General features: G+C 36.7%; 1 pseudogene; it reads right to left on the reverse strand.

Moving 5' to 3' along the window:
- LOC105882958 (elongin-C pseudogene) overlaps positions 1 to 23,230 on the reverse strand; it is a 73,213-nt pseudogene extending 49,983 nt beyond the window's left edge.
- Between the last annotated feature and the right edge of the window lie 889 nt (positions 23,231 to 24,119).

Genomic DNA, 24,119 nt, shown 5'->3' on the forward strand with positions numbered 1-24,119 from the left:
TGAAAATCAGAAAGGGAAAGTACCTGGTGTTGGAAATCAGGCGTGGGTTCAAATGACAGCTACACTGATGGGACCTCGGGCAAGTTACCGAACCTCTCTAAAGCTCAGGTTTTTAATCTGTGAAATGATGACAGTAATTCCTATTTCCTGAATTACGAAAATAGAGCTAATATAGGTCATGGCTCTACCACTGCACCTACAAAGACTGGGGAGCTTTGTTAACCAACTTGTCTGGGGCCCAAAAGCCAGCCATTGACAAACAGCAGTTCTGTTTCATAAGTTGATTGGACTTCAGATATGAGCCTAAGAAGTCAGCAGAGCTGCTGTTACAATTACTACATTCTTGTGGGCCTGAGAAACATCACCAAACCCCAGGTAGTATGGGAGAAATATTTCCAATACATCATGCCTCCTCTTTGGAAAAATATGCATAACCTGGAGTTTAGCAAATCATATCACATTTTCCTATTTACATATTACCATTTAAAAGATGTTTAAGCTAATTTATTTTAGATTTTTGATCAATTCCAATCTGTTAGTATTTCTTTATTATCTTTCCGTCCATTTTCACCTCCTTTTCAGTATAATTGATGCTTCATGAAAAAACATGCTAATGAAATACTGGAAGAACTTTTATGACATGTTTCTAATATATTATGCTTAAGGTACAGATTTGTTTCATAATATAAGTAATTGGTTTTATATATCTAAATATTCATGTTTTATAATTTCTTAAAAGTGCAACCACTGCAATTCTTTATTCATATTTTATGAATGCCTGTTCATTGTTCTAGATTAAATGCAATTACATAATAAATTTCCTTAATCTAGAAACTTAGCTTCATTATCCATTTTTTCCTTCCATTTAGTAACACTAAGCAAACTCCATTTCATGTAACCACACTGAATTTTTAATTCCTTTATCAAATTCAACCGTATTAATTAAACATCTACTATATGCCAGACACATGGAAAGTAACTTATATATTTCTTACAGAATTGGCCGTTCTTTCTAAGAATAAACCTCTTCACCAAAGTGAAGTTCTACTCATAAAAAAAAGAAAGAAAAAAAACTAGTTAGAAAGTTGTCTTTTTAGTGGAGACAAATATGTTTCCTTTATGCTCACTTATATCAAATCTATTGGTCAGGAAAATTTACTTATTTACAAAATTTTTAAGAAGCACCACTGGCAAATAGAAACATATATGTTTACTTACAAAGTCTCCTAAACTCAAGTTAGGCCTGTGGGGATGAGGTTAATTCTACACATTTTACATTAGGTCTCCTTTTAACCAAAATTTATTTTTGCCTCATCACAAAATAAATCAACTACTAACTAAGAAAGTCCTTTTTCTCACTGTATCATTTGTTAATGGTTACATCCATGTAGATCAAAGAGTACACTGACTTATCTACCAGTTAGATGCAAACACTTTTCTTTTTGTAGCCAGGATTTATACACTTGTTCCATGGTTTAGGACCCTAGTTGATTTTTAGTTGAATAGAAAAGTACTTCCTAGGGCCACATTATGTAAGTATGATGAGCAGTATATTTATGCACCTCAAAGTCAACATTAGTGTTAATTTTTTGGATTAGAAATTTTATTTTGATAAATATGTTTAATACATAGTAATGTTAGTGTATTAATTGCTAAAGCTACCATTTAGAATGTTACCCTTAAATATTTTTGAGCACAAATGAATGATATTAATGAGTTAAAATAATTTCAATTGACATGATAGTATGTATATTTTTAAATGCTGTTTTTCATTTTAATTTTAGGTTTTTAAGCATGCTTTTAAAATTCCAGTTGTTTTCCAGATTTCCTCTCAGGTGGTTATTTGTGGATTTCAAAATATCTAAAAACAGTTCATACCTTATTAGTGGTGTCAGTATTATCATTACTTTTAGTAGATGTGATATGGGGATTGCTTCATGGTATACTAGTATATCTAGTGAGTAGGAGTAGCTAGTTTTATCCACTCACATCCATGGTGCTACCTAACCATTATTTTATTCTCAAATAATTTACATTGCTACTATAACAATGACCAAAGAGAGTTCAAAGAGAAATGTACAATGTGTTTATAACTCAGAAATTTTAAGAAAACTAACTCCTATGATCATAGGCCACCATAAAGAATAAGTTTAGAAGGATACATGTTGAAGAGTAACTTTAGCTAAATTGTTCAAATTCTTGGCCTCTGAAAGAATGGAACCATATATGTTTAAATATTCAAACATAATATCTATAAAAAGGGAATCGCTTGTTAGATGAGAAAGTTTCAGATACAGGATGATGGTGGCCAGTTTATACTGGTGACATTGCAAAGTGAAAGCACTAGATCTTGGCTTTGAAAATGACTCAGTAGATCTCAGCTAGTTTTGTCTAACCTACAAAATAAGAAAAGCTGATGAATTTCTAAAGCAATTAAGATGACAATTGCATCAATCAATCCCTTTTTATTGGGATTTAGGATGCTGCAAATATTTTGTGTAACTCTTCACCAGAATATCGTCCTTGCCCATTCAGCTAAAAGGTGACATTCTTGTTGTTTAATGTAACACTCACCATCATGTGAAGATAAAAAGGTCATTAGAACTCTTATCCCCATTATATGGAGATAACATGCTAGAGCATATTCACAAAGAGGAAATGTACAAGTTGCTACAGAGTGTGAGTATTGTAGGGACTACTTCAGTATTTATGCTTGGGTATATATAGCCTTGCAAAATACCTCATCTGTTTAACTCTTTTGAATTACAATGCAGGGCTTTCACTTCCTTCAATTCACTTTCTAGCATTTAATGTTTTTGCTAGAGATCATTTAACATGGTGGCTCTGGTTCTGGTAGAATAGCTGTGTTTTCTCTGTGGTGTTCCCAAGTGTCCCCTTTCATTACAGACATCTGCATAACTGAAAATACAAGAGATTGCTTCTAGGGCTGTGGGGACCAAGTACAAGTAAAACTAAGACAAACAATAAGGAAAGATTTAAAATCCTCATCTGTCACAAGTAATATAAGTGGTCGATTATCCTCTGGGGTAAGAACAAAAGCTCTTCAAGAACTATAAATGTCTCCACCCCTCAAAAAAAAAAAAAACCCACAGGAGAATCCCGTGGATATTGTTAAAATGGGAGAACCCATAATGCAAACATGATGAACAACAAAACAGGTTTGTATTACAAAGAGGGCATATGTAGAAAGGGAAAAGGGACAGAACTGCTGAGACAATGGTAAAAAACACATGAGTCAGCCATGAAAGAGGCTTTAGAGAGCTGGAGGTAATAGCAGCTGCAAAGAAGCAGTAGGCAAGGAAAAAACAGGAGCGCCACAGTGCTTCCATCTCCCTTGAATTTTAAACCAGATGGTTTAAACCAGAGGTTTCCTTTTGAGTTGTATAGAAGTACTTTTTTCCTTTGTCAATTAGTTAATTAATTTTTTTGCACTCTCCCAGAAATAAATTCTCAGGATTCCACTGTGAAATAAAATACACACTCTTAACGAGAGCACTCATAGTGACTTTTCCCTTCTTGCATTCGGTGCCTTGCATTTACCAAGCCATCTTCCTTTTTAAACCTCATTCCCAGAAGCCTGTGCTATGGTTAAAGCCTCTCCAAGGAAAACAAAAGAAAGCAAAACTCTTTATGTATAATGGAAAGAAAATTTAGTAAAAACAACTTTCCTCTAGCAAACTGAGTAAATTTTCAGCCCAGTGCCTATCCGCTCTCATTATCTGATGGCATTTTAGTTGAAACTCTATGGAGATTTTTACTTTTCATAAATGCCAGTTGGGAATATTCAGATCATTCCATTTGTGGAATCATTCCATTAACTTACATTTTAGCTCAGGTGAAACAGGATGTGAGGATATTTTAAAGCTTATTCATATTGGTTTTGTAGAACTGCTCAGGGAGGGCTTTTCATGCTGGGATCTTGAATAACATCATTTCTCTCTACTGGGGTTTCCCTACCCACTTATTTACCACCTTTAAAACTGTATCTTAATTTAAAAGCTGTCATTACAAACTGGAAAACAAGATGAATAAATCAACCCCTCAACACATATTGCCAGACACAGCAGATCATGTGAAGACCTATGTAAAGTAAACAGAAACAGAGACATCCACATGACACTAGGAAGAGTTCATTACTCTTTGGAGCTGTTGAAAAAAATCAATATAAATCACTTGTATTCATGGCAAAAACCACTTGTATTTAGTACTCACCAGAGCAAAGCTCAGCAGACTTCACTGAATTGCTTTCCTATTTGATTTTACCCCCGGCTTGCCAACACACACATACACATACACACACACACACACACACACACACACACACACACACACACACACACACACGACACCCCTCCCCCAAATCTATTTATATATCATCTTCTATCTATTGACTATTAATTAATCCATCTAGTATCTCTGTCTCTATTAATATCTTTCTTTCTTTCTTTCTTTCTTTCTTTCTTTCTTTCTTTCTTTCTTTCTTTCTTTCTTTCTTTCTTTCTTTCTTTCTTTCTTTCTTTCTTTCTTTCTTTCTTTCTATTGGTAGCTTTTACCTGCCTCTTCTTTTAAGCAGTAGGTACCAAAGTAATGTAGATTGTGACTTAACTGCTAAAAATACAAAGTTGTCCCTTCCGAAGTTATGACTTCTGGCTTCCACAGTTTTATATTAACCTCACTAAGTATAACCCTTAGATAACATCCTCTGCCAAGGGAAACTCAACTCAAAATTGTCAAAGGTTTTAGAGCATCTGCACGCAAAATCATGGTCTTTCACTGGTGTGAGTCATCCGTGGTTAAGAAATTTATAAAGGACTAAACTCGGTTTTCCCAGTACTGGGCACTAGTGAGAGCTAATGTTTCTACTTTACATTTTAAGAAAGACAAAGAAATTCAGACATAGGCAAGATTATATAGAGCATTCATTCCCTTTTGTTGCCTGCTTTTTCTACTGATTTCATTTTTATCAGAAGGAAGTAAGTGCCAGTTTTCAGGAACACATTTTGCAGGGCACTGGAGTTTCATTTTATTAAGATTTTATATAGCTCTTGGTGTCAGCAATGTGCTTTACCGTCATCTATTGGTAATTAGTTATTTAATTAGATTCTGAGGATACAAAAGCTTTTTCACTGGAGTCACTCTGCCTACCAGATGATTATTCCTGAAAAGACGGCATCTGAAACAGAAATTACATTGAGTTCTTTAATATTTATCTGAACCAGAAACGACCTCCTCTTTAAAATAACAATAACTTGTTTTATGATCTATGGCCATTTCAAATGCTCTGATAAGTGAGACAGAATGGTGCTTATTGGCTATGGTCCATTTTTTCCCAGGCCACAAATGGAACCTAAAACCCATTTCTGGTTGTTGTTTTATTTAAATTGAAGACAGTTTTAGGACCCCAGGCTCCATCTAACTGTTACCCTTTGCTTTTTAAGTAGCAATATAGATAATTTTCTTGACACACCCATATTAGTTTTTTTCCATAATCATTTCACAGGTAGAAAGACTGAGATCAAGTTGAATCAAATCCTGTATTGCTTAATGATTGAGGTGTTAAAAGGTGGGGGCAGGGGTGTGACACACTAAAATTTTAATCCTTCAGTGCTAGTTTATAAGTGAATAAACATGGTTTTGCCCTATACAAAGGAAATGTGCTGGATTCCTATTGAGAATTATGATGTCAAGCTTGCTTGCTTGCTTGCTTTCTTTCTTTCTTTCTTTCTTTCTTTCTTTCTTTCTTTCTTTCTTTCTTTCTTTCTTTCTTTCTCTCACACTCCCTTCCTTCCCCTCTCTATCTCCTTCTTTCCTTCTATCCCTTCCTCCCTTCCTTCCTTTCTGTTAACTTCTGTGCTGCATTAACTAATTTGCAGGTGATAGCAATATGAAGGCTATATGCAGGAAGTAACTGTAGCTGGGCAAGCTAGAATCCAGTTATTTTCTGTGAATATGCAAAACACAAAAAGGAACCACAATTTCCTGACTGTTGTCAGGACCCTGATGAGAGAAATCTTTCTCTGAAATAACCACATTAGCTTTGTGTGCATGCATGAGTTAGGACCCAGACTTCAGGTTACCTGTGTCAGCACAACAATCATACAAACTTTCTGAGCCTCAGTTTCCTTATCTCTACAAGGCTAGGACTATCTGTGTTGCAAGTGTTTGTGAGAATTAAATTAGATAGTCTATGCTAGGTTCAATTATGTGTTACACTGTAAGGGCTCAGTAAATGGGAGCTATTATTTTTTCCATGTTTATCTTCTTAGACTTTGAGGTCCTTAAATAGAGGAAAAATATATGTGCTCTCCCCCTGCCCCCCATGAATCTAGCAAGTCAGGAGCAGAAAGGGTACCTAATAAATGTTTATTCAAAGAATGTAGTTAATTACCCCAAAGAGTGGTAGCCAATCCAAGTTTTGCTTAAGAGCACACAAGACACCACACTTTTGATGCTTAGTCTATGGTGGCATTTTCTTTTGTTTGTTTGCTTGTTTTTGTTTTTTCTTTACAGAAAGAGCATCAATACATATAACATGTGCTTTTGGAGTGTTGTGGCTCTCTGTTGAATCACAGAATGAGAAGAAAGGCATATTAGTTTTCACACGTAGCACAGCTCTTAAAATGACAATATATTGTGTGCTACAGAATAGGGCTTTAAGGTGTGCCTTGTTTTGTTTTTAAACTATAAATACTTATCAAGAAACAAATGAGCTGGTGGGGACTTTGTCTTCTAGGTTTTGGAAGTAGATGCAATAGAAGACAATCTCACCTTTTTGTGTCATGGCAATCTCAGAAGGCCAAGACTGGGCTGAAAGATGCAGGAGTCTGCTTTAGTATCTCACTAGACACTGAGGCTATATATATATACACTCACACACATGTGCATGCCCAGCTCTGTCTCGAATAAGGAACCCATTATATTTCCCTACAGTGGACAAATGGTTCTCAGGGATAATCAATATATTGTTACTGTATCAAAAGAAAAGTCAAGCATAGCTCATTTTATTCTGTGTAGTGGGAGCATGGTGCGTATGAAAGCAAGAGAAGACCAGTCATGTACTTATGATCAGGTCTTTAGCAAGAACTGAGTAAGTCTTGGAAGCTAGTCAACAAGGCAATGTAGAATTTAAGAATCCCAGCAGGCAGCTTCCTCTGGTTGTCACTGAACGTGACAAGTTTTTTTGGAGTCCAGCTTTGATACATCATGTGGCCAATTGATGTATTCTTATTTCATGGATGGGTGGGTGAAGCCAAGCCATACTTTACTAGCCTCTCTCGCGAGAGTAAGGCTGTCTCGCGAACAGTAAGGCTGTCTCCTCTCTGGAAGTAGTGCAATATGCAGTGCTACACTCCAGCGGTAGCTACAGAGTCCCAGGGAGATGTGCCTGTCATGCTAGACTATAGGATGCAGCTCTGGGAAAGCCCCAGGGTTTGGCCATGGCCAGAGTGTGCACCCAGCCAATAACCTGACTATGCAGCTCCACTCTGGTGAAAAGCTGGCAGATGACTGGAACATCACCAGTAGACATTGCTGAGAATGCCGTGGGCTCCACAAGCTCTGTGGAGGATGGGCTGAGCAGCTTTGGCATGGGGGAATGTCTGGTGAAGAGAGTTTGGAGGGATGACAGCATAATCACACAGACTTAGAAGCTGCTTCCTTCATTAGCAGCACAGCACTTGGTGATGTATTCTCCCAAGAGGGTGCTTAATTATATTCAGAGTAGAAGCTCTGGTTTGAAGAAAATGAAAAATGTAAAGGGTTGTTGAATGCTTTTAAGTGCCAGACACTGTGTTGGGTAGTTGTACACATTAGAGCAGTGGGGCCTTGAAGGGCAAGGTTGAGAGACAGCGCATACCAATCTGTACGGTTTCTGTACCTCTGTAGATATGGCTATGCACAATTGTCACATGTAGCATGAAGAATTGGCTTGATGTGAGCAATCTTGTGACCTACACAGATTTATATTGTAGAATACCCTCGTGTGTTGATTGTGAATGATGATCTGCAGCTTGGATTTCACCATCAATTTTTATTGAGGAGCTTGTTTCTTGCTTAAGGTTATTTAGATATAAATTGTCCATGGCTCTTGTACAAAATAAAGTGAGCTGGAAGAATAGTGATTCAACAGAAATTTATAGATTGTGTTCTAATTGTGTGTTGTAACGTGCTGTCTGCTTTTGTCTCCAGCTCAGATGAGGGCAATATGCATAAATTCTATGGGAGAGGCAGAATATATAGAGTTGAGGAGTGCTCCATGGGTCAGTTTCTTCATCTGTAAAATGAGGACAGGGACAATCTTTACCTCATAGTGTGATACGTATTAGAGAGATTACATATCAAGTGCTTAGCACAATGCTTGGGACACTTTAAGTGTTCAGTAAATGGTAACCATTTACATTTTTAAAGAGGTACAAATAAGTTGTACAGATGCAAAAACCTTGGCTTCAATCCTTGTTTTGTTGCTATCTGCTTGTGTGACCCTGGAAAATTACTTCTGCATTGTCTTCTTAATCTATAATATGGGGATAATATTAGTATATATCTCAGAGAGGTATAATAAGGATTAAATAGATATAAAATCATCAATAAATTGGAATAATAATAGTACATATCACATAATGGGATTGTAGGGATTAAATAGATACAAAATGTGAGTGTCTGACCTATAGTAAGCACCAATAAAGAGTAACCAGTATTAACTATCATTGGAACTGCACAAATTACCGGCTTAACTCATGAGCTGCTACTGAAGAAGGTAATGTCCTATAGAACCATCATGGTGCTTTTTATAGCAACTAGCATTCATCTGTATGAATAGAAGCAACATTGGACTGAATAGTTTGGAACACTTCATTGCTAGTTTGATCACAGAGACACACCTTCCATGTGCCCATCAGGGCATTGGTTGACCTCCTTGTGCCTTAAGGCATGTAGACATATGCCTTCTGCCTAGCTTTAAAAGCTCATCGCTTACATGGCCCTTTTGAAGTTGGGCGTATGTTCTACAGAGCGCACAGAGTGGCCAGAGGCAAATCTGGCTCTTTGTTTAATAAGAGAAAAAAGGCAAAGCCAGCATAGTGAGAGCTGATCACATGAACTCAACAAAGCACTCATGTGAATCTGGTTTTATTGGTAAACCTACTTGTGTTTGCAGGTGAATATATGTGCATTGAAAGGATATACATATGTGTAAATGTATACATGTGACCATGTGTAGAAAGTATACTCACACAGACATATATCCATGCCAACTGTTCATTAAATGCAATTAACAAAGACTTTAATTTTTCAGTTGCCAAGAGTGGTATATGTATAGCAGTTTGAAAATGCAAAATATAACAATACGTTGTAAAAAATAATTTCTAATGATGTTTTGTTAAATCAATTTAAAGTTTGTGCATATCAGAAGAAAGAATATTCTAAAATATTTTAAGCCTTCGGAGCACAATCTTTCATGATCTTGAATAGCATGAAGACTTTATTTTACACATATCTACTCAAAGTAAAGTGCAGAACTGAATTACCATCTGTATCATAGAGACCTAAACCCATCCCCAAACCCCTAGACCCACACATAATGGAAAGTATTGTTGCAAGAGTGAATTTAAGGGCAATGGGTCCTAGATTATTATATTTTCTTTAGTTATGGCCACATGAGCTAAAAAAGGTGACATTTGGATATTTTGCTTTATGAATGACAAATATTCATGTCATTTTGAGACCATATATTACATACTTGGATGAATATTTTTTCTCATACAAATATTTCAGTGTTTAATAGCTTTCTAAGTGTATAGAAATCCATAGCCTAAGGAGTGTAAGAAGAAATAGATTTCTTCATTTTTTTCAAGCCATGACTACTTTACACTATTAGAAAATGTTTCAAAATTTTATTTTCTCTTAATATCTTTTTAAATAGTTATAAGAAAGAACAAGAAAAAAATCTATTCTTTGCTTATGCAGAAACATATTAAGATTTTTCTTTTTGGAACAGCACAGAGAAGCTTTCTTTGTTATTCTAGTTTCAGCCTGATTTCCACCTTAGATTTAGACAATGTGTATCACAGGAAGCAGCTAGTTATACTTGTATGGAAAAGTATCTATGGATAAAATACACCTTTTGAACCTATAATACATTTTCTCTAGTTATTCATGTACAAGTCACTTTCAGTAACCACTTTAATTTCAGGTTTTGATTCTGAAAGTACCCCAATGATTTCAGAATGTGCATAATATTTATTTAACCCCTTACAGAAGAACCTACAGGCAGTGTATAAGTGCTTTCACACATTGCTATCCAAAGGTTTTAGCTGAGGAACATTCTCTCATAATGGGGTTATGAAAGAGACACTGCCTTTGTAATTTACTGAAGCTCAGCTTTAGAACAAGCTGTTTCTTTTATGTACAAAGCTCACAATTCACAAGTCCCAGCTGAAATGTATTTTTTGTTGTTGTTGGAAGGTTTCAAAGATATGGCACTTGGAAATTCCTTAATTAGATTTAAGATTTTAGTCTAACAAGTGGGTTCTCTTTGTAACCAGAATGCATTTACTTGGCAGTTGCTTTATTTAGAGATGCTCATTTCACACTGTGAATAACCAACAAAAACTCTAATATGATAGCACTCCAATAGCTTTTTTTTCTTTTGAAAACAGAAAGCAAAGAAATCAGAGGAGATTTATGGAGAATGGCCCAAATTGAAACCTATTTGGAGGCACCTTTTCTATTTGCACAGCTAAACGTCTTTGTGTTTTATTTTAAATGAAGGAGTACGTAGACGGATAGTTCCAAGTTTGAAACACACATTAGGATATGTTTCTATAAAAATACATTACACGATCAGCATTCATAGAGGGCTGCCAGCTCTGGAAGAGTTGCATGCCCATGGGTCATCCCTGGGGGACAGGCTGTATATAAATACCAACTGCTAGTTCACAGTTTGTGCAAATATAAAGTCTGTTAGGCCAAGATAACATGTATATAGTGTGACATGGCTGTACCTAGCTATGTATGTGTAGACCTCAGTATATTTAGTGCTTGACATTATTTTACTTCTCACTAAAGCAGCATACTATTTTCAGACATATTGGTAAAAGGAAAATGACTGTAAGACATGTGGAGTGAAAAGAATTGAACAGAAACAGTAAGGTCTCTCCAGAAGGCCATACGGGGAAGAAAGAATGGTGTTAAATCTGTATAACTTGGACATCTGTTTGTGTCCTGAAGCATTAATGAGAAATGAAAGGGAGCTTTGGTCCCAGTATCTAAAAGTATCTGGTTCATATTGGATAAATATGTATTTAAATAGGTATTTTTTTAAATTTACTTTTTCTTTTAATTTCAGCATATTACAGGGGTACAAATGTTTAGGTTACCTATATGGTCTTTGTCCCACCTGAGTCAGAGCTTCAATCGTGTCCATCCCCCAGATGGTGCGCACCACACCCATTAGGTGTGTATATACCCATCCCCTTCTCCCCACTCCCATCTGCCCAACACCCAATGAATGTTATTACCATATGTGCACATAGGTGTTGATCAGTTAATACTAATTTGTTGGTGAGTACATGTGGTGCTTGTTTTTCCATTCCTGTGATACTTCACTTAGTAGAATGGGTTCCAGCTCTATCCAGGATGATACAAGAGGTGCTAGACCACCATTCTTTTTTGTGGCTGTGTAGAACTACATGGTATACATATACCACATTTTATTAATCCACTCATGTATTGATGGGCACTTGGGTTGTTTCCACACCTTTGCAATTGTGAATTGTGCTGCTATAAACATTTGAGTGGAGATGTATTTTTTTATAGAATGCCTTTTGTTTCTTTGGGTTGATGCCCCAGTAATGAGATTGCTGGATCAAATAGTAGTTCTACTTATATCTTTTTGAGGTATCTCTGTATTACTTTCCACAGAGGTTGCACTAGTTTGCAGTACCACCAGCAGTGTATGAGTGTTCCTATCTTTCCACATCCACGCCACCATTTATTGTTTTTGGACTTTTTGATGAAGGCCATTCTCATTGGAGTTAAGTGATATCTCATTGTGGTTTTGCTTTGCATTTCTCTGATGATTAGAGATGATGAGCAATTTTTCATATATTTGTTGGCAATTGGTTTGTCTTCTTTTGAAAAGTTTCTGTTCATGTTCTTTGCCCACTTTTTGATAGGGTTGTTTGATTTTTTTCTTGCTGATTTTCCTGAGTTCTATATAGATCCTAATTATCAACCCTTTATAGGATGTGAAGCATGCAAATATTTCTCCTATTCCACAGGTTGTCTGTTTTCTCTCGTGATAGTTTCCTTGGCTGTGCAAAAGCTTTTTAATTTGATCAGGTCCCATTTATTTATTTTTGGTTTTGATGTGATTTCCTTTGGGGTCTTCATAAATTCTTTGCCTAGGCCAATGTCTGTAAGAGGTTTTCAAACATTTTCTTCTAGAATTCTTATAGTTTCATGCCTTAGGTTTAAATCTGTTATCCACCATGAGCTGATTTTTATGAGAGGTGAAAGGTACAGTTCCTGTTTCTGTCTTCTATATGTGGCTATGCAGTTTTCCCAGCACAATTTATTAAATAAGGATTTTTACCCCAGTGTATGTTTTTGTCTGCCTTGCCAAAGATTAGATGGTTATATGAGGATGGTTTTATATCTGGGTTCTCAGTTCTGTTCTATTGGTCTATGTCTCTGCTCTACTGTTTTAGTTGCCATAGCTTTGTAGATAGGTTGAAGTCTGATAAATTGATGCCTCTCAATTTCTTCTTTTTGCTAAAGATTGTTTTTGCTATACAGGGTCTTTTCTTATTCCATATGAAGCATAGAATTTCTTTTTATAGATCTTTGAAAATGCTGCTGGTATTTTAATAGAGATTGCATTGAATCTGTAGATAATTTGGGGTAGTATAGACATTTTAACAATGTTGATTCTACCTACCCGTGAGCATGGTATGGTTTTTCACCTGTTTCTTTCCTCTGCTATTTCCTTCCTCAGTGTTTCATAGTTATCCCTGTGGAAGTCTTTTACCTCCTTAAATATATTCCTAGGTATTTTATTTTCTTTGTTGCTATTGTGAAGGGTATTGAGTCTTTGATTTGGTTCCCTGTTTGACTGTTGTTAGTGTGTATGAATGCTACTGATTTCTGCATTGATTTTGTAACCTGAGACTTTGCTGAATTTGTTTACCAATTTCAGTAGTCTCATGGAAGAATTTTTGGAGGTTTCTAGATAAAAGACCATGTCATCAGCAAAGAGTGATAGTTTGACCTCTTTTGCTCCCATTTGGATGCCCATGATTTCTTTCTCTTGTCTGATTGCTCTGGCTATGAATTCCAGCACTACATTGAGTAGAAGTAGTAATAAAGGACAACTTTGTCTGGACCCAGTTCTAAGCGGGAATGCTTTCAATTGTTTTCCAACAATTGGCCAAACCTGTCTAATAACATATTTTCTCTCTGGCGTCTGTGATCTATGTTAGCACCATTTCACCATTGCTCAGTTAGGTTGCTACGAATTCCCCCAAAATATTTTTCCCTTGTCTCTTATTCCTTGTAGGTCACATCCCTGGCTCTTTGTTCCTACTCCTACTGTTTTAGCTATTGTTGGTCTGTTTAAATAACACCTTGAAGAGGCTTTCTGCTTTCTGTCTTGCCTACTTCTAATCTATCTACCATACTGCCCACCATTTTTCTTTGGAAAACCAGGTCTGATCCAATAACTCTTTCCTTAAAAAAATTTATGTTTTTTCTTGACCTCCATGATGAACTAAAATTTCTAGAATTATAATGCAATCCCACTCAGGATATATATCCAAAAGAATAGAAAACAGGATCTTGAAGAGATATCTATACCCCCTTGTTCACTGCAGCATTATTCACTAAAGTCAAGATATGAAAGCAACCTAAATATCCATTGGTAGTTGAATGGATAAAGAAACTGTGATTATGTATGTATACACATACACACACTGGAACATGATTTATCTTTAAAAAAAGGAAGTCCTGCCATATGTAACAATATAAATGAACCTGGAGGATATTATATTAATACTAAGTAAACTTTGCCAGTCATAGAAGGGCAAATACTGCATACTACTACTTATATAAAGTATCTAAAATAGCCAAACTCATAGAAATAGAGAGTAGAATGATGGTACCAGGGGCTGGTGAGAGGGAGAAATGAGTTGCTGATCAATGAATATAAACTTTCATTTATGCCAGATGGCTACATTCTAGAAATCTACTGTAAAATATTGTGCCTGTAATTAACAATAGTACATTGTACACGTAAAATTTTGTTAAGAGAGTACATCTCACGTTAAAAGTTTTTACCACAATTCTTAAAAAAAACATTTCTTTAGCATCTCATTTATTTAAACCACTTTATAATCCATCCATTCACTAATCACCTGTCATCTACATTTCCAGTGACAACTCAGGATCTAAGAAACAGAAACAAAAATAAAAATTAAAAAACAGAGATAAACTTTTCCCCTAACAGAGTACATTTTTTACACTTTAAATTCTTTGTATAGGATATTTACCAAGTCTAAAATGCCCTGTTGTCCTCATTTTTGTGTTTGACACAGTTTCATTCTTTTAATAAGGTCCAATTAAATAATCACTATTTTTCTCTCTTTTAGTGTCCTGTACTGATTCAATTGCTCTCTTCTCTGTACTCTTATGGCACTTTGAATATAACTCTCTTATAGTGTTTGTTTCTCTGGCTTTCAATTATATCTCTGTATGTATCTTCCAATTGACTATGAGATTCGGGGAAAATATAGGGTTGTTTTAAATCTTTGTACACTTTGTGCCTAGTTTGGTGAATGGCAACAAAGAAAGTATTCAAAAAATTTTTCTGAAATAAATTTTTAACTATCACCTAATTCAGTATCAGAGAAAATTGTGGCCTTATTTTCTGTTATGGGACTATATTAACAGGAATGTGTAACTCTTTCCTACCTTGCAATAGCTACAATAATAAAGACATCTATCTTGATAATAATAATGATTGCTAACATTTAATGAATGCTTATTATGTGCTTGGCACTGTGCTAAATTCTTTATGTGCTTTATCTTATTTAAGCCTTGTAGTGACTCTGTGAAGTTGATATCATTGTTATTTCCATTTTAAAATAATGTGTTAACTTAAGTTGGTATGCAGTTATAAACAAAGAACAGCTGTGAAAAAGGTAGCCTCCTACAGGAAGGCACAATTGATTTTGTCCCCAAGCTGACACAATTTGAGAATTTTCTAAAGTCTTTCTTGACTACTAAAGCTTTATTCCTTATAAATATACATAGAATAATATGGAACTTGGAAAATTCCATTCATAATTATTTTAAGATAAAGTTTTTGCTTTCCCTAAGTAATTGTGAAATTCATCTGATATCTTTAGAGACAGCTAGGTGCAGAGTAAATCTTTGAGCAAAGACTATCATGCCTTTTAAGAGTATTCAGAAAAAGTAAAGTTAATAGGGGAACCAACCATGTAATAAGAGGGTTGGAACTTTTAAGCCCACCCTTCAACCTCCAGGGAGGCAAGGGGTGCTGAAGGTTTTGTTGATCGCCAATGGCCAAAGTTGCAATCAATCATGCATACGTAATTAAGCCTCCACAAAAACCCAGATGGACAAAGTTCAGAGAACTTTCTTTTCTTTTTTTTTTTTTTTTTTTTTTTGAGACAGAGTCTCGCTTTCTTGCCTAGGCTAGTGTGAGTGCCGTGGCGTCAGCCTAGCTCACAGCAACCTCAAACTCCTGGGCTCAAGCAATCCTACTGCCTCAGCCTCCCGAGTTGCTGGGACTACAGGCACGAGCCACCATGCCCGGCTAATTTTTTTTTTTTTTTTTATATATATATATTAGTTGGCCAATTGATTTCTTTCTATTTTTATAGTAGAGACAGGGTCTCGCTCAGGCTGGTTTTTGAACTCCTGACCTTGAGCAATCCGCCCGCCTCGGCCTCCCAGAGTGCTAGGATTACAAGCGTGAGCCACCGCGCCCGGCCTCAGAGAACTTTCTGATGGGTGAACACATGGAGGTGCCTGGTGGGGAGCAGGACCAGGGAGGAGGTGGAAGCTCCGCACTTCTTCCCCATGCCTTCCCGTATGCCTCTCTTCCATCTGGCTGCTCATCTGTATCCTTTCTAATAAACTGGGAAACTTCAGTGTTTCCCTGAGTTCTGTGAGCTGCTCTAGCAAATTAATCAAAGCCAATGAGTAGGTCATGGGAACTCCTATCTGTAGCTGGTTGGTCTGTGAGAAGCACAGGTCACTTGCTTTCTGTGCTTGGCAGGGCAGCTGAACTGAGGTGGGGAGACTTATGGGACTGAGCCCTCAGCACGTGAGATCTGAAGCTATCTCCGGGTAAATAGTGTCAGAATTGCATTGAATTAGAGTGCACCCAGTTGGTGTCCGTAGGAGAATCTGCTGCTGGAGAATTGCTTGGTGTGTGGGAATATGTGGTGTCAGAAATATGGTAAGTGTGACTGTGTAAGAGAGAAGGAAAAGCCACTGTTTTTTTTCCTATATATACATATCACCCCAATTCCATCTTTTCCTGAAAAAAATCTCCCCTGACCATATCTGTTAAAAATCCTCTCTCTTTCTTAGCCCTGTAGATCCTATTGTGTGCTTAGTTGTCACCTCTCACTGTTTATTTTTCTTTTTTTTAATTTTTATTGTTACACAATAGATATACCCAATATATACTTTGGGTTCATGTGATAATTTAATACATTCATATGCTGTATGTATTTTTCATCTCTAGAGGCATTGTCTCATCTTCCTAATTAGATTGCAAGTTTGTAGACTTTAGGGCCTGCATCTTTGATGTCTCAGAATCTCCCACAGTAGAGAAGGGAAACTAATATTTACTGAATTCCTGCTGTGTGCCAGGCACTATGCTAGATTCTCCATATAAATTGTCTGGTTTAATTCTCACAACAACTTTATGAGTTATATATTATTAGTTTCATTTTAGAGATGAGGAAACCAAGGATCAGAGAGGTTAGGTACATTACTTAACATCACACAGCTAGAAATTAATTGAGTTGATATTCCAGCCTATTACTACCTGTCTCCAAAGCTCCCGGTTTTCCTAATACACTTTATACGTATTAGATACTTACTGGTAACAGCAATTCTCATCTATCCATCATCCCTCTAAGTATAATTTTTATAGTATTTCACATTAGCAATATCTCTTAACTATTTAAAGTGTATTGCTGGCCAGGAGTGGTGGTTCACGCCTATAATCCCAACAATTTGGGAGGCCAAGATGGGAGGATCACTTGAGGCCAGGATTTGGAGACCAGCCTGGGCAATATAGAGAGGCCCCATCTCTACAAAAAAATATTAAAAATTGGCTGGTGAGGTGGTGTGCACCAGTGGTTCTAGCTACCCAGAAGGCTAAGGTGAGAAGATTGCTTTAGCCCAAGAGTTTGAGGTTATAGTGAGCTATGATCACACCACTGCACTCCAGCCTCGGTGATACAGTAAGACCCTGTTTCCTGTTTCTAAACAAACAAAGATAAAAAATAAAGCACACTGCTATTATTTACCCAAATAGATTGCCAATCTCTGTGGGCAGGACTGTGTCCTATGCTTTGAGTGTTCATGTGTGTGTGTATTACTATGCATATAGAGAGCTTTGATATATACTTGTAGAATGCTTGACCAATGGCAGTCTTTTAAAAATGCCAATTATAAATTTAAAAATTAACCTAAAAATTCAATAAAAAGATTTACACATAAGCAAAATCAATCAATAAATAAACAGAATTATAACAAAGATTCTCTTTGTCCTTCAGAACTCATGGGTAGCCTCAATTATATTTACTCAGGTTACTTGTTTCTTACCATTCTCTATTGAAAATAAAATGTCTAGAAAATGTTACCTGACAATTGAAATAGCTCTAAATCCCTGGCAAGCTGAGATCTCAAGAAAATTCAGCTAAAATTCGGTTATGTGAAATAAAACCATAACAAAGGGGGAAATGTGTTGAAATTTTATTATTTAGTCCTTTTCAAAGTATTTTATGATGCTTATGTGTTGGTCAATGGTAATCTTTATGGCAGCTATGTTAATGGATTTTAAATGTGCTCATGAAATCACTTCAAATATTATTGCCTTTCTGACCTACAGATTCCCCTTAGTTTAACCCTGTAGACATATTTCTCCCCTACATCAACTCTACCGGAGATTTTTGTCTCTGTTAGACTAGATTTGGGTACAAATGTACTGAGACCTAACAGGATTGGGGTTTCTGGGTAGCTGAGGACCCTGGAGAGTGGAGGTGAGCAGCGTGTAGGGCAGCAATGGGGGGAGCTCATGGTGGCAGGTCAACAGCTTTCTGCACTGTTTACAATAATGGTTTCCCCCGTTGGAATAGATAAGGGGAAGTTGAATGGGGCTGCTGCTATTCTCACAGCCAGAAGTCTAGTATTTGCAATTCTACAGTAATTATTTTTGAAGACTTCAAAAGGCTGCGCACATTCACAGGGATTTATTGTTTTATATCATCCAAATCTTAAGGACACCAATAAATTTTTAAGAGCTTGTCTATTTCCAAGGCTTGTAGAAATGGTGATTCTATATTTATCTCAATATGTAATTAGCAATCATTTATAAGTAATGGGATTCATGTTCTGTAGACAAATTACTGGCCTTCCTTTCTTCTTTTTTTTGGTATCAGCACTGGCTGGGGGTAGGGGTTCTGCACAGTGATTTTCGTGACACCCAATTTGGCATCTGATGCTGTCACAAGGAGCTCGTGATTTCAGGTGAGGAATAAGCAGGAGCACATGAACCCTCAAGCAAAAGAGATGAAATTTTCATCCGAATGTCCTAAAGAATAAAAATGATGGAGATAAAAACAGAAAATATATGACATGGACAAAGTTGTTTCTAACTAGAACATTTTTCAAAGTTTTCTAGGGGCATCAATTGCTCTCTGAGCAAATCGTTTAGTACAGAGCTCTAGTGAGAGCATTAGCAAACGATCCTCTTCTGCCTGCAATTAGATTAGTCATGCACTTGTAGGCTGGAATCTATGGTGATTTGTATTCCAGAAGAATCCTTGTGCTGTGCTTTTCAAAAGGAAAATAAAGAAAACTACTAAAGCATGCACCAAAGAGTGCAGATTTATTTTTTTAATTGCTCTTCTGTCTCCTTCAGTTTTTAAAAAACTTTATTTCATAAAAAAACAAAAGAAGATATAAACACTATATTTAAATATTCTCAAACCCCAAACAGATTGTCTATTATTATTGACATCAGGCTGTCTGTTATTATTGCCTGTTATTATTGTCTATTATTATTGTCACCATAAATGTCATAATCATTCATCCCCTTCACCCATGTATATTTAGGTATTTACTTCCTTGGTCATCTAGTTTATAAACTCCTAAAGGGGAAATCATACTTTATATGCCTTTCTATCTTTCAGGTACATAGCACATTATTGTTATTGTCATCATCAGTAGCATCAACATCATCATCATTTGCACACAGTAAGTTTTCTGTAAGTAACTATCAGATTTAAAAAAAGTTTACTTAGGGCCTGCCTTCAGCAAGAAAGATGCCGTGTATGCTTGGAAAATAAAACTTGAGAAAGAGAGCTAGTTGTTTAGCCTTGTGAAACGTGTGTGTGATCTTGGCTGTGCCTGCACAGGAAGGATCAGAATGGCTCTGAGACTTCTCCCAGCAGTCACGTTGGACCAAATTGACTAGCAAGGTCTGTGTTGCAGACACTGCACAGTGACCATGCTGTTGTTTATGAACTTTGGTGGATGGCACTGCTAAATGTTGTACACGGTCATCATGCTGACTCATCTGACTAAACACTATTGTCTCAAGGATTCTTGGAGTCATATTGCTGCTCAAGCCATGGGCATAGAATTTTATCTTTTACACATCTTCCTTTTTTCTAAATTGCGTTCTTGTTCCTAAAACACAAATCTAAGTGAGTATGCCTCAGTATTTTTAAGCAAGTGATTCAATCTCAGCTTGAGGTATGCAGATAAGGCCAAATTGTCCAAGTCTATGTGGGATGCCACCTAGCTAGGAAAGTGAAAATCTCTCATCTCTTTCTATATGCCATCTCCTAAAGTGCTGAGAGTTTAGTGGGAAAGTATATCAATATAGCATTATACAACTGCAACAATGGGCACAGGTACAAAGTTCAGAAATAGCACAGAGAAAAGACAGATCATCTTAATGTTTGAAGTACACTTAAGTGTTGCATGAGAATTGTTATAATGAGAATGTTACGTGAGAATGAAAATATTTTTATGATTTAGAGCTTCACAAAGTAAACATGTTGCTATTGTTAGCACTTTTGTTCTCAAATTGTTTAAAAACTCTCATTATGAACTAGAGCTTCAAATGATTATTATGGCTATTAAAGAGCCAATCATTTGTTACACTCCATATGAAAGATTGCTTTCCTTTATCTCTGTCAGTTATTAAGAATTATGATTTGTTTATGTTTAGGAAATACATTTGGATATTACAAATCTGTATGAATTACAGGAAAAATTTAGTCAACAGTTCCTACACTTTCATATTTTGTATTTTGCCTTATATCATTCAGTGATTTGGGAATAATTCTACAAATAGTAACATTTATTGAGCAGGTACTATTACTTTCTAGGCACTGTACAAAGTGATTTACATCCAGTTTCTCAAATGTGGTTCATAGATCAACTTCATCAGCACTGCCTGGGAGCTCTAACCCCAACCCAGACCTGCAGCATCAAAATCTGCATTGTAAAAAAGCTCTCCATGTTGCCTTGCACATTACAGTTTGGGAACTACAGTGTTTTCACATCTTATTTCTCATTCCTCACCACAGCCCTACGAGTTCAGAGAGGTTGAGTCATTGTGCAGGGTCACAAAGCTATTAAGGGAAGAGTAGTTCTCTGTTCTCAGATATGGGTCATGTTTTTCCTATACAATTAGAACCTTTCACTTGTTGAAACCTTACCCCTTCTTAATTGTCCAGCTTGAATTCCACCACCTCAATTAAATCTTTCTTGATACCTCCTGTTGCAAGTCATTTTTTCCCTGTTTAATTATCTTACAGTACTTTGCTTCTTTCTGGTTTTTCCATACAATACAGTTTTGTCTTAGATTAACTGTTAGTGTCCATGAGACTAGAAACCATCTTTTTTGCCTTGCAGAGTCTATTGGCCCTGGCATAGCAACCACCATATAATATGTGCTTAATGGATACTTGAATAAATTAACGATTGCATTTGCCCTTTAAATAAAGCCATTCTATAGTTCATTAGGACAAGTAAATCCAGTTTAGTATATTAACAGCTGCTAATTGCTTCAAGGTTATTACTGCCTGGCTCACATTAATATTAATAATGATAATTCCTACCATGTGTACAAGATTTTATAACTTATAAGGTCCTTCAACACCTGTGACATTTAATCCTCACTACAATCCTATGGGGTAAGGATTCTTTTATCCCCATTTTACAGATATAGAAATTCATGCTCATGGAAATTGTGACCTGAAAACTATTACAGTGAACACTATGGAACAGAAACCTAGAGCCTCTGACTCCCAGGTCTGTGCCCTTTCTGGTCTCTTTCTGGGTCAAAACATGTCTTGTATGAATTCAAGAGCTGTTTTCTCAAAATGGCGTTTGTGGTAGAAGCCCTCATATAAAATTATACATTCACCTTAAGCCATTCCTCCCCAGATGAAGACATTGAAATCAGAGGTATGAGAAAGAAAAAATCTGTACGATTTTGTGACTGGCTAGTAAGGTGCTAGAGAGGATGAGGGAGAGACAGAATTAAAAAGGAGCCCCAGATTTGGAGCTCTGGTGCCTGGAGGAGTGATGGTGCTATCAATTAAGCTGAGACCGTCCGGAGGCCTGGGGCGAACGACAACTTGGAGATGCAGAGAGGTCGTGGCTCACCAGGTGCTCTTTTTCCTGCTTCTGTGATTATGGATACCTGTGCTGAGATGGAACTGCTGAGATGGACCCTGAATGAGTACGTTGCTCATAGGGCCTGTCACATGAGTGAGAATTAAACTTGGTTGTTTTAAGCCACTGAGACTTTGGGGTTGTTAGTCAACAGTATGATCTTGATTCTAGGCCACTCTGACTCATAGATACCTGAGGAAAACTCTCTCTATGCAGTTGATTGAGCTAGAAAGCAATTCATGTTCCCGATTTTACATTCCATTCTAATTTCTTTTCCTCTCTTCTCCATTGTCAGATTTATAAAAACAGCAGTCTAAAAGCTTGCTGGCTTCTCACTCATGCTGGCATAGAAGTTTAAAAGACTCGTCATTTAATTGTTGATGGCACAGAGCAGAAAGATCTGGAATCTGAAGTGAGAAGTCTTGAGTTACATCCTTGAGTCTGCTTTTTCTGGAGCTGTGTCCTAGGACAAGTCTCCTTGTATGAACTCAATCTATTCCTCTATCAACTGGGTGAGTAATATTATGTAACTTACGTGGTAGTAAGAGCCAATGAGCTATTATACGATGAGTGAAAGAAGTTTGTAAATTTTAATATGCTATTATAGATGTAGTTATTAGTATAAGAGCAGAACAAAAGACAAATGTAAATATCTACATAAAAGTAAATTAGATATTTTAAAAATTAAGATGTGGTTTTTAAAATATCCAAATCAGGACAATGCTTTACCCTGCACAGAGCTAGTGACGATCCCTTTGAAAATAATATCTCCCACTCATCAAGCACCTACTACGAGCCAGGCCTGTGCTCCATGCCTTGCATCCTTTAATTTCAGTGTAACAATGACTGCTATCAACTGTCCATCATTTACTTTTATATGCGAACAAAATAGGCCTTTAACTTAAGAACACAAAGAAGCCATGATTGTGACTGTGTGTGTTTTATTTTGTTTACTTTTCCTATAAATCTACATATCTGCAGTTACTAAATCTTTTAAATGATGCTAAAAAAAGAACATGCCAGGACTCATTCCTGGTATATCCAATCCATGATATCTCAAGAATAGCACCAAGAGATAACATGTGGAAGAGCAAGACTGTTAGCCTGGGGCAGGACTTGGGTGAAGCAAGGTCCGTGCCTGGGGCACAATGTTGTAGGAAGCACTCACCCTCCCTTCCACAGTCTGAGAGAGAGCGCCCTCTGCAGTGTGCCCGGGCTCTGACTTTGCTTCACCTCGGTCCTGGCCAGTTGCCCCCATTGTAGCAGTGCCAAAGAATTAGCAGGAAAAAATCCCTACGACATTCCATTATGTACATAACAATTTCTCGACATCCCATTATATACATAACAATTTCTTTTTTTTTTTAATAAAAAGGATTAAAGCCTCTATATGATTTACATAATATTTAGTACAATTGTAAGAAGGTTTGAAATTTAAGGAAATTAAGAACATGACACATTCTATAACAGACCATAAAGGCAGAGGTTAGCACAAATCACACATCCACGGGTAACTTTTGATCAAAGACCCGGTAGAAAGGAACTTTCTCTGAACGCATCCTGGATATAGGGCCCTACAGGCCAGACAGATTCCTTCTTTTAAAGTCTCATCATAGGACTTTCACAGAGAAATAAATCCATTTATTCTCCTCGCTGTTAGGACACTCTATTATTATTATTATTTATTATTATTTTTTTTTGAGACAGGGTCTTTCTCTGTCACCCAGGCTAGAGTGCAGGGGCATCATCATAGCTCCCTGCAACCTCCAAATCCTCTGCTAAAGTGATTCTCCTGCCTCAGCCTTCCAAGTAGCTGCGACTATGGGCATACCCCACCAAGCCTGGCTAATTTTTTTTTTTTTAATTTTGTGGAAGTAGGGTCTTGCTGTATTGCCCTGGTTGGTCTTGAACTCCTGGCCTTAAGCTATCCTCCTGTCTCAACTTCCCAAAGTGCTGGGATTACAGGCATGAGCCACTGCACCTGGTTCGTGCTATTATTTTGTGGGTTGCGAGCAATTGTTTTCTTTCACTTTTCTGTATTTTCCTTTTTTTTCTTTAATGAGCATATAAACACATTTACATTTAAATAATGACTCGGACCTAATCTATTATTGGCCCTCAGATGACTATTTCACAAGAGTTCTCTT

This window comes from Microcebus murinus, chromosome 13, assembly GCF_040939455.1.
Source record: "Microcebus murinus isolate Inina chromosome 13, M.murinus_Inina_mat1.0, whole genome shotgun sequence".
Lineage (NCBI taxonomy): Eukaryota > Metazoa > Chordata > Mammalia > Primates > Cheirogaleidae > Microcebus > Microcebus murinus.